The sequence below is a fragment of the Leopardus geoffroyi genome, chromosome B3, assembly GCF_018350155.1.
Source record: "Leopardus geoffroyi isolate Oge1 chromosome B3, O.geoffroyi_Oge1_pat1.0, whole genome shotgun sequence".
Classification (NCBI taxonomy): Eukaryota; Metazoa; Chordata; class Mammalia; order Carnivora; family Felidae; genus Leopardus; species Leopardus geoffroyi.
Window position 1 is genome coordinate 89,051,168 of NC_059337.1, and position 14,447 is coordinate 89,065,614.

The 14,447-nt window shown below is 34.9% G+C and overlaps 1 long non-coding RNA gene across 1 annotated transcript in view; it reads right to left on the reverse strand.

The window, feature by feature from the left end:
• Positions 1 to 10,126, reverse strand: part of LOC123583601 — a 64,255-nt gene extending 54,129 nt beyond the window's left edge. Inside the window, exon 1 of the long non-coding RNA XR_006704973.1 lies at positions 9,652 to 10,126. This is a non-coding gene — a long non-coding RNA (uncharacterized LOC123583601). The remainder of the gene's footprint in view (positions 1 to 9,651) is intronic.
• Positions 10,127 to 14,447: the final 4,321 nt, after the last annotated feature.

Consider the following 14,447-nt stretch of genomic DNA (forward strand, 5'->3'; position numbering starts at 1 on the left):
CTCTCTCTCTCTCTCTCTCTTTCTAGACTTTTGACTGAGTTCTGCCCAGTAGGATATGGTCCGAGGTTATGTGCCCTGCCATGATAGTTTTATGTGTTTACTTGACTAGACCCTAGCATCCTATGATTTAATCAAACACTAATCTAAGCTTGCTAATGTTTTGTGGGTGGGGTTAACATCTAATCAGTTGACTTTAAGTAAAAGAGATTGCCCTGATTGATATGAGGATATCTAATCCAATCAGTTGAAGGCCTTAGGAACAAATTTCAGTTCCTCAGAGAAAAAGAAATTCTGCCTCAAGATGGAGTCAATGCTTCCCTGAGTTCTAGCAGCCTGACCTATGGATTTTAGACTTGTCAGGCCTGCAATTGTGCAAGCCAATTCCTTAAAAATAAATCTCTTATTTTATTAAAATTATTTATTAAAAAACTTTTGTAATGATTAGAGAGACAGAGCACACTGGGGGAGCAGCAGAAAGAGGGAGGCACAGAATCCAAAGCAGGCTCCAGGCTCTGAGCCTCAGCCCAGAGCCTGATGTGGTGGGGGGTGTGACCTGAGCCAAAGTGGCAGGCTTAATCAACTGGGCCACCCAGGAGCCCCTAAAATTATTTAAATCAATTCCTGATTTGCAGAACAGAATTATCCCTCATTGCAGAGATTTGGACTAGTTTTTAACATATCACAACAGGGAATTATTTTGTACATAAATTTACATTTTTAAGGAATACAGAAAAGGTTTTGAGATTTTTATTTTTGAACAGGAAGATTGAATATTTACTAAAACTTTATAGCTGGGCATATTGACCAAAGAAATAACATGAAAAGATTCAACACATTATTTCCCCCTTAAATAAATTCAATGAAGCAGAGTATGAATAAGTGTGTAGTTTAGTTAATAGTAATGTATCAATGTTAATTCCTTAGTTGTGACCAGCTGTACTAAAATAATGTAAGATATTAATAGGGGATCTGGATGAGGGATAAGTGGGAACTCTATACTAAGCAAGTTTTTGGTAATCTAAAATTACTCTAAAATTAAAACTTTACATTTTTAAAGTCAAAGCAAAGATGGCTAAAAAAAAAAAAAAGAAGGAATGCAATTTAATTAAATTTCAAGAATAAATCCAACTAGCAAATAGACCATAATTCTTGGCAGAGAGGATCATAAAATCTCTATTAAAAAAATAGACAAGTATAGTATCAGGAATTTGGTAGTCATGCAATCAGAACAAAAATATAAGATGATATTTAGTGTTTCTGATACAAGTTTTTCTCTGTCTTCCCTCAATAGATATTTAGACACAGCCATAATGTTCAACTTTGCCTTCTTTAGCCAAGATTCTTGGGTAATAGATCTCCCTTCTCTGTTTCCATGGCAGACCATCTGCCTTTTGTTCACAAAGTAAGTTTCTTTCCAAACAGAGTGGTTAAAATAAATTGAGCTTCCTTTTAAAACATTATAGTTCTTTCAGTTCTACTTCCCTAAGATTATTCTCAAACCAGTGTTTTCAAGTTTGGGTTGTTTCCATCTCTTTTTCTTTTTTCAACAATGTTTTGAAGAGCACTTTTGTATATATAGCTTTATGTACTTTCCAACTAATTTTAACTATAATTTCTTAGACTCAGGCCAAGAAATATATAAGGATTTTGGTGCATTTTGTTAAATTGTCCTTTGTATTTGTTTCACTTCACATTTCCAAAAGCAGTGGGTAGGAATGCTCATTTCCTGACACACCTGGCAATTTGGTTTCACCATTAATTATGTTTTTGAAAATGGGCAAATTAACAATGGTATCTCTTGGTTTGCCATTTCTCCCCCCTCCCTGTGAATTTCCCACTTCTGTTCTTTGCTCAGGCATTCTGATTTTCAGACATCAGTTTCTGTAATTTGATTAATTTGTGCACAAACTCTTCTTTTAGTGCTGAGAAAATCTGCCCTCTGAGCCTAAAGGCTTACACAGTGGTGAATTCACCTAGCAAGCCATCTTGAGACCCTGACCTCCTCAGGCAACACATTTCTTTTTTAAACCATGGTCCTCGACATTTAAAATTAAAGAGGAATCACTGATTGTTGCCTTTCTATTGTGCTGTACACTTAATGACTTCTTCAAACCTTAGTGCCCCCTCCTTTTTTCTTCACCAAACTCAGAAATAGCTTATTTTCACCATTAGCCATCTGCCAACTTACATTTTTGTCCCCTAGAGCTCATGCCCATCACCACTTTGGGCATATTGGGCATTGGGTAAGTGAGGCCATTTCATTTTAATCTTCACTCTGCATGTGCCAAAGTGTCCATTCTTCTCCAACCTCCATTCAAGAAACACGGTATATTTTGGTTTTCTCTCTAAATATATATATATTTTTAAGTTTTTGAAAACATAAATAATGTTAATTCAAGCTGTTTCTTCAGAGCATATGTGTTGTAGTAGGGTTTTGTTTTAGTCCTTTAGCAGAAAGACTGAACTAACATGCTAGATTTTGCTCATTCTTCTTTTACTCTCAATAATAATAAAATTTATGTCTAAAAAGCTTTTCTCAAAGCTCTTTCTTTTAGGTCTTTTGTGATATATATATATATATATATATATATATATATATATATACACATACATACATACATACATACACATATATATATACACACACACACACTCATACACACACATACATATATATATATATATATATATATATATATAAAATCTGTTTCTCTAACCCCTTTCCCATATGGATTTTGAAGTCTTATGAAATTCCTTTTGATATTTATCTCGCCTTCCCTCACCACTTTATGTACGTGACTAGTAAGGAATAATAATTCACAGAATCCCAGAAGTTTCTCAGTCACTGTCTTGAAGCAGAATGCTATTTAAATATATTTCGGAAGAGCTGTTTGTAAAATGAAAATGAATGTCATACCAGGCTTTATGGATGTTCTATTGAGAAAATAGATTTAGCCTTAGAAACCGTAGTGTTACCATTTTCAGGTATTGACTGAGCTGTGGCAAATCTCCATCCAAAAGAGATCATGTAAATGTAACACAACAGGTCAAACTTTGCAACCATTCAAAGCCCGAGTTTTGTGCTGAACCAGAACTAGCAAGGCATAGTTACCATCTATACTATGTCCTCCTCTCTTTTACAACAGTGGTTAAATTAATCTCTGACTAAGCATTAACCTTAAGAAATTTTCAAGGGAGAGTATTATTCTAGCATGGTGGGCAACTTTTATATAATTTTCATTTGTCCTCATCTGTCCTTTCCTGATGTACTTCATTTTCCCATGCTTAATCTTAACACAAACTATGGCATTAAGACTTGCTTAGTTATTGTGATTGGCAGTTTTTTGGCTTAGGGACTTTAAGCACTTTAAGTAAATGTAGTGAAAAGTTAAAAATAAAGAAATATAAATATAAACATAAATAAATTATGTATATATATATAGGCATTACACTAATTGAATTATAATTATATATATATATATATATATATATATATATATATATATATATATATATATATAGGCATTACACTAATTGAATATCACTCCTATCAGGTCAAATGGAGTGTTTAAAATTTTTTTTTTTTTCAACGTTTATTTATTTTTGGGACAGAGAGAGACACAGCATGAACGGGGGAGGGGCAGAGAGAGAGGGAGACACAGAATTGGAAACAGGCTCCAGGCTCTGAGCCATCAGCCCAGAGCCCGATGCGGGGCTCAAACTCACGGACCGCGAGATCGTGACCTGGCTGAAGTCGGACGCTTAACTGACTGCGCCACCCAGGCGCCCCATCAAATGGAGTGTTTAAAAAAAAACAAAAACTTTAATTATTCAAGCTTAACATTTAGGTGCACTGAGTCACAAGTCCTGGGTTTATCTGGTATATTTCAATAAAATCGAGAGTGTCCTAAAAAAAAAAATGTTCTACTTCTAGGAACCCTTGGAATTAGGCAGTCTATGATTTCATGCTTTTCTCCTGTACTTAAGACAGTTATTTTTCCTGGGTCTTTACTTCGAAGCCTTCTGTGTCTTTCAAAGTTTTTAGAATACAATAGAAATTGCATGTCTTTTCCAAAGGAAGTTTTTCCCTTTAGCTTTGTTAAAAAATTATATTAGGTCACCTTTTATAGAATTCTATCACTTACTGTATTTAACTATTTTAAGCCTAGGAAAGCCTATCACTAAGACATCATGGAGGGTATATCAAGGGGGAATGCAAGCTATTATCCTAGACCAATGTGACTATTCTCTTTATTATTGTCTTTGTCTTATATCCTTTCAGCCATTTTAGATGAGTGAAAAATTAGAGGACAGAAAAGGTTGGAAAATAGGATCAGATCTTCCAGTAGGAATAAAAGATCCAATTAATTAAAAATAATTTAAAACTTTTCAGAAATTACTTATGTTTTAAAATAAGCCTAGGGACACCTGGGTGACTTAGTAGGTTAAGAGTTGGACTTCAGCTCAGGTCATGATCTCATGGTTGGCGGCTTCAAGCTCCATGTGGGGCTTTGCGCTGACAGCGCAGAACCTGTTTGAGATTCTCTCTGTCTCTTTGTCTCTCTCTCCCTCTCCTGCTCATGTTCGCTGACGCTCTCTCTCTCTCAAAATAAATAAATAAACATTAAATGAGCCCAGATGGCAACTTCTCCTGGAATTCTTTCCTTTCACCATCTGATAATATAAAAGACCTTTATAAAACTCAGCTTATATTTATCACAACTCAATTTGATTTTAATTATTTGTTTCTGTTCATTGAGTGTGGTCTGTATCACATATGACTGTATCCCCAGCTTCTAGCACAGCACTCTTATATGGTAAGCACCAAACAAGGTTTTATAATTAAAAGTAATGGTTTTTAAGGGCTTTTCTCTCCGCCATGACATAATTGAGTATAGAGTACTACCTATATGGAATCCTTATTTAATCCTCTTATACAGCTTAAGTGGGAGGTTTTATTATTGCCCCATTTTTATGATGATAGACAGTAAAGTGTCTTACTAAAAGTCATATAATGATTAAGCAGTAGCATTAAGATTCAAAACAAATAAGTACTCCCATCCCTAATAACCACCATTGTATACTGTTCCTCAGTGAACAAATGGTGCTTCCTAATTTTGACTAGAATCCTAAGATGCCTCAGAAGTCTAATTTTGATCCTTAGCATATTTAGAAAGTAAATATCTGATAAATGCTATCAGATAAAGCTGCAGCAATATTGAGAGGTCTCCTCTTTTACCTTTGTTGGACAAGCTAATGTGGAATTAAAGATCTGAGAGCTGGGCATCCAGAAAGAAGAGAAATTTATATATATAAATATTACATATATTTATATGTATACATTTATATAATATATATGTTATATATATGTTTATTTTTTTTTATTTTGAGAGAGAGAGAGGAGAGAGAGCATGAACAGGGGAGGGGCAGAGACAGAGGGACAGAGAGAGAATCCCAAGCAGGCTCCATGCTGTTAGCGTGGAGGCTGATTTGGGGCTCAAACTCATGAACTGTTATATCATGACCTGAGCTGAAAGCAAGAGTCCAACATTTAACTGACAGAGCCACCCAGGCTCCCAGGAACAGAAATTTTAACAGAAACATGGTTATCAGGTAAATCTGATAATTAGCCCTGAATACTCAAACTTTTCTGGTCAACTAATTTCTCCTACATGATTTTAGCATGCGTGCATGGTTTGCATACTTTTAAACTTCACATCACATCAAGGGCCTTTACTATTCTGTGTTTTAGTGTAGTTATCATTGTATTCCTCTTGACCTTTTCTTAAGCTTTCAGTTTAAGTGCAAACTATATCTGGTGAGAAATTTAAGTGGAAATCATTTGGAGTTATAGTACCTGCAATGCCTCTGAAATACATTAAAAAGAACAATAGCCGTGATAAAGTATTCACAGCTTCTAAAAAATGTATTCATTTATGTCTGCTGAGCATTGCTGAACAAGTTTATTTAAAGTTAAATTACCTTTATATTTCCTTGCTTCTGTTCATTTCAAAGCAGTAGGATACTATAGCCAGACTTCCCTTGAGCAACCAAAAAGTGAGAAGCTATATAAAACCCAGATATTTAACTGATTGCTTCAAACAATTGCTTTGAAAATTCAATGGTGTTTTTGATGAAAGGCCAGCAAGTAAAATGTTCTATCAAGCCCATTCTTAGGGAATAAATTTTCAATCATTCATCTAATTTAAGGATATGAATATATTCAGAAAATCCTCAGATGAATTTATGATGCAACCTGAAAGCACAAACAGCATATTACAAAAATTACAACAAATAGGGTTAAAAGGGACGTTAGTACCACAATGCCAAAGGAGTTCTGTGTGGGTTCCTAATTAACCCTTTAACTGCATTGTGTCCTTTGCGTTTGCTCATGAGGTGGCAGCCGACTTCATGCTATGCAGAATGGTGATAACTAAGCTCTATTGTACAGTTCTCTAGGCGGCTACTTCTTTAAATTGGACTGCCAGCCGGCAGCTGGGAAGTCAGCTCTGCAATATTTTAAAACTGACAGACTGGAGAAATGGGTGATTAGAGCTCAGCACGTAAAGTATTTCATTTTGAGGGGCAGTTTTTCAGAATTTTCTCCTTTTTAATAGTGAATATAAGGAAAGTCACTCTTCCATTATTTGAAAAACAACGGAATCATCTATTAACTTTTTTGCTAATAATTTAATTTTAAATATTCCACTCCAGTGTGTTTAAATTCACTTGTGGTAAGGATGGCAGTAACAATCCAATTGGAAAACTGGGTGAACCACTTTTAAAACACACAAACCTAATTATTTGATTAAATAGTATACATTTCTTTGGAATTCTGTTTTGTATTAAAAGAATAGGATAAGCTTTTTTTTTTTTTGGAGTATGTTTTGAAAATTGTCGAGATTTTCCTGTTCTACTGAAATCTTATCAGCTAATGTAAATAAACCTAGAGACAAATTTTGACTTTGTTTTTTATCCTATGCACTTGAGAAGGTTTAATATCTAGGTCAAGGTATTGTGTGACTCTGAAAGTAACTTTTCCCTATTTTATGTGCAAAAATGAAATGACGTTTTCTTAAATTGTCAGCAAAGGCAATGGGATATGCATCTTTATTAGAATGCTGCAGTCCTAATGAAATTTGAGGCAGATTAATGAAAACTATCAAATATGACATAATCTTTAATCTGGGAGAGAAAATATTGTATAAAAACTGATTCATGTAAACATTGAATATACATAAAATTGATAAAGAAAAGGATAGTTTCATACCTGCCCCTAAAGGTTTGGACTTTATTCTAAACTGTAAACACCTCTAGCTCACCTATAGATATGAACATTATTTACATTCAAGAATGGCTAATAAGTTTTTGAGCATCCATCTTGAGTGATTAAGGCTGTTTTGACACTAGTTCTAAAATTATATTCAATATTAATGCCATGTTGTTGTAAGTCTCATATAACATATATATATAACATATATATGCATACAACATATAGACATATATATGTATATAGATATATATATATACACAAATTTAAGTGTCATATAAAAGTAAAACTTTAAACTTTATTGATATTTTTAGGTTAGTATTTTTGATTATTTTACCCTTATTAGGCTGCCACTTAAGCCACTGTTTGCTGGGGTTATGAATTTTTCCTCTATCAGTTCTATTGTAAGTAAAGAATGGCTGGTCAGAGGGAATTTGTATTGCACCAGATTGAGTTTGGTTAGAGGATGATCGAGGAGAGTTGATCTGAGTTGACTAGATAGACCAATTGAAAGGACGTGATCTCAGGATGGGGCCCTCTGTGTCCATCCTCCTTTCCTCATCTGGCTACCGTGGCCATGCAGCCCTGACTGCCCACTTAACAGTATGGATCATTAGACAAATGTGTACTAGGTTGTTTGCAGTCATTCTCCATCTATGGAGCAGACGTATATAAGTCCTATACGTCTTATTCCTAAATAAATGGAAAAAGCATGATAACTTATTGTAATGCTCTTCTACAGAATGGTCATCAGTCATAAGAGTAAGCCTTGAAGGAGGCACCTGAGTGGCTCAGTTGGTTAAGCATCTGACTTTGGCTTCGGTCACGATCTCATGGTTCATGGGTTTGAGCCCCGTGTCAGACCCTGTGCTGACAGCTCAGAGCCTGGAGCCTGCTTCAAATTCTGTGTCTCCTTCTCTCTCTGTCCCTCTGCTGCTCGTGCTCGGTCTCTCTCAAGAATGAATAAACATTAAAAAAAAAAAAAAAAAGTAGGCCTTGAAGTGGATGTGGCTGTCTCTTATGCAAACAAAACCTCAGGGATATTTGTTCACTTTTTAACAGAAAAGTTTGAGAATGAGTGGAAATTATGAGGAAGATGTGCATGGTCATTTTTAATAGAGTGGTGTTAAGAGTTAATAAGCTGTGAAACAATTAGATGAATGGCTTTGGGCTTGTTACATAATTTTTTAAAGATTATTTTACCATCTGTCAAGTAAGGATAATCATAGTATCTGACAGGATTGTTGTGAGGATGAAGTAAGGCAATATTATAAATTCCTTAGCACGATGCCTAGTAGAGTAAGGGCTCAATAAATTATTTAAAAATTTATATAATGTAATAATTGAAATCAAACAAACCAAGAATAAAAATAGAATCTCAGGCTTTATACACGAAATGTAATTTCTTAAGCCATCACCATATGTAATTATTTCCACATAATCTCACAGAATGAAATAACAAATATTTTTATATCTTTAAATGTTGTTTTCCCCATAAGATTGTCATTTGAGAGAAGACCGACAGAGTTTCCCAAACCAAAAATAAATAAGTAAATAAATAATAAATAAAATCATCCTTTTAACTATATTTTTCTTCAGATATACAGTTTTAACTACAAATGCAGAATATTACAGAAGGTATTCTACCTTTTACCATGGTTTTTCCAAACATAGTGTCTATTTCTTCTGAGGAGTTGGTGTATTAGCAATGAAGTATATTGTATTTAAATAGTAATCATACATATATTACATAAATATGTATGTACACATACATGTATATGTAATATATATATATATATGTATATATATATATAATGGCTATGTGAGGTTTTCTTATAAGGCTTTGATGTTAGAAGGAATTTCCAAAAGTAATTATGAAATTCATTGCTTTTCTTGGTATGATGTTTTTATGCCAAAGTTATAAAACATTTCGGCTGTCTGTAACAAGTCAGCAATGTATGATTTAATTTCTATTTTCATTTCTTTGTATTTTTAGGCAAAGAATTTCCTATTTAAATCAGATAAGTATTTTCTAATGTTCTAGGACTTTACTTAATTCACTGGGCATATGGTGGCTTAATTCACCTATTCATCTCCCGCCCCATTTCCAGACCTGTCCTAATAGCAGTCACTGTTTTCCTCATCTTCTAAACTGAGCATCTGAGTCTGCGTCTCCGCTTAAAAAAGCAAAAACAACCCTGTAATAAAATATCCAAGCTGCTACGGGAAATGATTAAAATGCTGTAAACAGACTGAGGACACATCTTTTTGTATAATCTTTGAAATTGAAACAGCTATTGCTAGTTAAAAGGATAATTTCCTTCTGCTTGCCTTCAAAGATTAGTACTATATTTCAAATAGTAAAAGAGAAAGATTCTTACCTTGCTACTTTTGATTAGGAAAGGCAATTGTGGGCAGATGAAAGATCAGAAAAACCTCTATAAGATTCTTTCTTCAGAGGTAATGGAACTTGGGACCTTTGAACCAATTAAAGATGTTTTTCATTTTAAGATTCTACTTCTCGGGTGTTGAATATCAGTTCAAAGCTGGGTTGAAAATCAGAGATGTGCACAAATCTCATACTGGCTCAAGCAGGTCCAAAATATTCCAGCAACTCACTGAGGCATTGAAAGCCATGTTTTCATCTCAGTCTGAGATTCTTAAGCTGCCAAGAAACTACAGGGGGTGGGATTTTATCCCAAGATATCATTCATAACACAGATGCCAGAGTCAGCCACTGACATCCCTGGCTGGTTCTGTGGAACTCCAGTCAACAGCTGGCTGCTTGCGCTGCCAAAACAATCCACAATATTTTGGGCTTCCCAGCTTTGCAGAGAGATGGGAAGCATATAGTCATTCCATTTCCACTGTTGTAACAAAAGCCAGAAGATGCCATTTAAAAATGATTTGCAGCTTGGAAGAAGGAAGATAAACTATCAGTGGTATAATCATGGTCACCAATAGCCTGTGAGCAAATAAGGAAAAGGAGTCCCCCTCTTAGAAGACATAGGCTCTTAAGAGCAAGGCCGAGTCATCAGATGTCATTTTTGTGTGAAAGAAAATATGCCTCCTTCTGTAGGCAGAGAGGAGAGCTTTGTGCACTCCACTCACCATATGACCACTGTAGGTGGTGAACCTGAATCTCATAGGCCTCTAGGGCCCAGATGAATTTCTTTTTTAGGAAGTATTGATGCAACAATTATAGTACCTTTGGGCATTCTTAACTTATTTACCCAGATTTGCTCTCATCATCATTGCTCAGATATCCACCTTTAAATATCAGAAGGGAAAAGCCCATCAATATATGTGGTTTTCCCCCTAGGTAACACAGATCCTAAATATCAGGTGCATGTAAGAACTAGGATTCCAACATGATCTGATCTGTTATCATACAGTCAGCTTTACTTTAAAAATGTTCTGGGTTTATAAGAAATAATTAAAGGCATGCCAAAATTAGATCCCTACGATCACAATAGTTTGTAAGATCAATGAAGGTGCTTGTGTTAGTCCTAGCTTACCATCATTTGCTGTGATATTGTCACAAAACATGTGTTTGATGAATCATTATTGGCAGAAAGAAGGAAGTAAGGAAAGGAAGGAGGGAGAAAAGGAGGATGGAAGATAAAGGGTGAAAGTTTTTTAAAAAGCTTTTAAAAGTGTGATATCATTTAGAAAGTAAAGCTGACTGGATTTTTTGAAATTTCTAACAGAATTCTTTTACATGCAGAAGATTAAAAGACAATTTTAATGTAAAAGATAGATTACAATTCTTGATCCACTTGTTCCTTTAAAAAATTTTTTTAATTTAATTTTTATTTTTTAAGTTTATTTATTTTGAGAGAGACAGAGACAGCATGAGCAGGGAAAGGGTAGGGAGAGAGAGAATCCCAAGCAGGCTCCACACCGCCAGTACAGAGCCTGATGCGGAGCTAGAACCCACAAAACCATGAGATCATGACCTGAGCTGAAACCGAGAGTTGGACACTTAATTGACTGTGCCATCCAGGTGCCCCCACTTGTTCCTGTTAAAATAATTATTTTCCTGAGTGGAAAACAAATGCACTAAAAACAAAGTAAAATATCATCTGGGTATACTGAGTAAAGCTCATAATATGGAGTGATAACAAAAAACCCACAGGCCAGATGGCTTATAACAAGAAAGATAAAATAGTTATTACAGAGATTAGATGAAAATCAACATAACATTATAGCCAAAAGCCACAGAATTGATGGCAGCAATAATACATTTAGAGAGGGGGAAAATAGGTTTTTAAATGTTGAAACTTTATGATTCAAAAATAATCTATAATTTAGTTTCCAAATAATCTAGTTCATTCAAATTTTTACTTTAAATAAATTATTTCTATTGATTACCTATTAACATATAAAGAACCCTGTTTAAAAAAATATGTGATCTGAACCACAAATCTATCCAGAGAATTGACTGGAACTTAGAGGTGTTAAAAGTGAGAATATAAATTGGCCCCTTAGACACAAAGCGAGAAAGAATCTAGGCTGCTGCTAGTGTTGTGGGATGTCCTGGGATATGATTTAATGCGTGAAGAAAATGTTCTTTGAAGAGACAATGAAAAACTAGTCTCAAGAGGGATTTTATCTATAATTGCATTTTATGTGCTAGAATTATGAGACAAAGGCAAGGGCACTGACAGAGTGTTGAGTGAGCTGAGGGCAAAATCTGCCTATGACCAGAGTGGCCTTAGGAAACCAGAGTTTGCCAAAACCACACAGTATGGGATGCTGCAGATGTACTAGTGTTTATTAATGATGCAATTGTGAGTGTTCAACATCTTTCCAATAAGAAAATTAAACTGGAACAATGTGAAGTGTCATGAGGAAATAACGATTATGACAGTGATAACAATTGTTATATTTGAATTAGGAAATTTCTTTACATTGATAAGTTGGGCAGATAAAAAAGTAATGGTGTGGAAGAGTGTGTATGTAGAAAATTGTTGTGCAGTAAGGCTAGTTGGTGACATATTTCAGCCACGCTGTTTAAAGCCAATAAAAAATTGTTTTCCATGCGCAGGGGGGTGGAGAATACCTTTTAATGCCAAATCCTGAAGAATAACCAAATTCTTGACTTTCAAGATGCTTGGACCCAAAGTTTCCCATATGCTACTATATTAATTTCTTTCCTTTGTGACTGAGATCTTAATACATTAATAAATTGAGTAGACATTCAACAACACTGTAAAAATAAAATACAGAGTCCTTACAGACAAAATTGACTCATACTAGAAATCTAGCTTTTATACAGAAGTCCCTTCAAATAGTAATTAGTGGGGATATTCTTCAGTGGAACATGATTTGCTTTACTTCCTGCTAGAGTTGTTTATATACATGAGCTTATTAGCCTATATCGTGTAAGCGTGTGTATGTCTATGTGGAAAGGGATGAAATGTTATTTTTTAAAATTGATTAAAGAAAAATCCTGAATCCATTTATGATTTCTCTTAAATTTAATGTCAGGAACACATTAAAATGTAAATACTTCATTTTTAAACTGATGTTTCCCCCTCTGTATCAGTGATGGCCTCTGGCCACCTCAACACAGAACACATTTGAGATCATAGCAATACTGAAATACCACATACTTTAGATTTATCCCATTGAGTAATTTGTATGCCATTTGTATTTTTTTAAATGTTTATTTATTTTTGAGAGAGAGCACTAGCAAGGGAGGGGCAGAGAAACAGGGGAACACAGGATCCGAAGTGGGCTCTGTGCTGACAGCAGCAACCCGATGCAGGGTTCAAACTCATGAACTGAAAGATCATGACCTGAGCCAAAGTCAGACGCTCAATTGACTGAGCCACCCAGGCACCCCAATATTTGTATTTTTGAGTGAACACTGCGTACTGGCACAGTATTAGATTCTGTGAGGACATCAAAGAAAAATTTTCTCAAATAAAAATGTAATGTAGCTCCTGAATTGGCCAACCTTTTTGGGACAGTAGCATGTTTGTTTGTTTATTTGTTTTTTCTAAAGATCTCAGAAAAGATTTTAGCTCAGGGGTACCTGGGTAGCTTAGTTGGTTAAGCATTCAACTTTGACTCAGGTCATGATCTCTTGTTTCGTGGGTTCAAGCCCTGCATCAGGCTCTTGCTGACAGCATAGAGCCTGGAGCCTGCTTTGGATTCTGTTTCCCTCTTTCTCTGCCCCTCCCCCGTGTGTCCTCGCTCTCTCTCAAAAATAAATAAAACATTAAAAAAATTTAAAAATATTTTAGCTCAGACCATCCTACCAGATGGAAGGATTGAATGGAGGCTTTACATGGATTTAGTAGAATGAGGGAGGAAGTTGGGGGAAATACCAAATTATCAGCACTTCATTGAGAGCAGGAAAGTCATGCCAGTTAAGATATTGAAATCCTGCAAAACTGGCTTATGACAAAGGCAAGAACACATTTATTTGTGATTTCTGTTCAACAGGTCCATGAAAAATTTTTGTTGCATTTGTACCGATACTAATGGCTGCCGTAGACCATTGGTTTGAGAATTCAAATCATATTCTCCCTTCTTATTCTTTTATAATTTGTTCAAATGTCTAAGGCAGAAGGTAAAGGTTGGAATAGGGGTTTATACTTTTTAAATAATCTGTGAGCCAAGTTAAATGTGTATTTTTAGAGTAACCACTAAGACTTATCAAGATAATGATTCTGGGTCTCATATAGTGGGAAAGAATAGATAAACTCCCTGTATATTAACACAAAATGGGATATAAAATGCACTCGTAGACAGGAACTATCTTGTGGATGTACATATTAACAAGACATTATGAGTACATTAAAACATTGGAAGGAGTTTAAGTAGAAGCACGTAATAGGCATTTATTCCCTAAATTATCCTCAGGGTTCAACAAGGAGGGTAAAGGAAGATGAGTCTGGAAGTATGAATGGGAGATTATAAAATTATGAGGAAATTTACTAAATTTTAGTAAAATTAGTATTACTAGGAAGGGTCAGAAGCAAGGAAGAGACATAGCAATCAAGTAGGTATAGACACCCAAGGGAGGAAAACTTACAGTCTGTAAGAGAATGTGTAAGTATAGTGTAAATATAGATTATTTGCACTTAGGACATTTTCTGATTTTCAGAATTCAGCTTTGGCACCTGAGTATAACCTGAGATTTTTTTCTTTATTTCTTCCATCA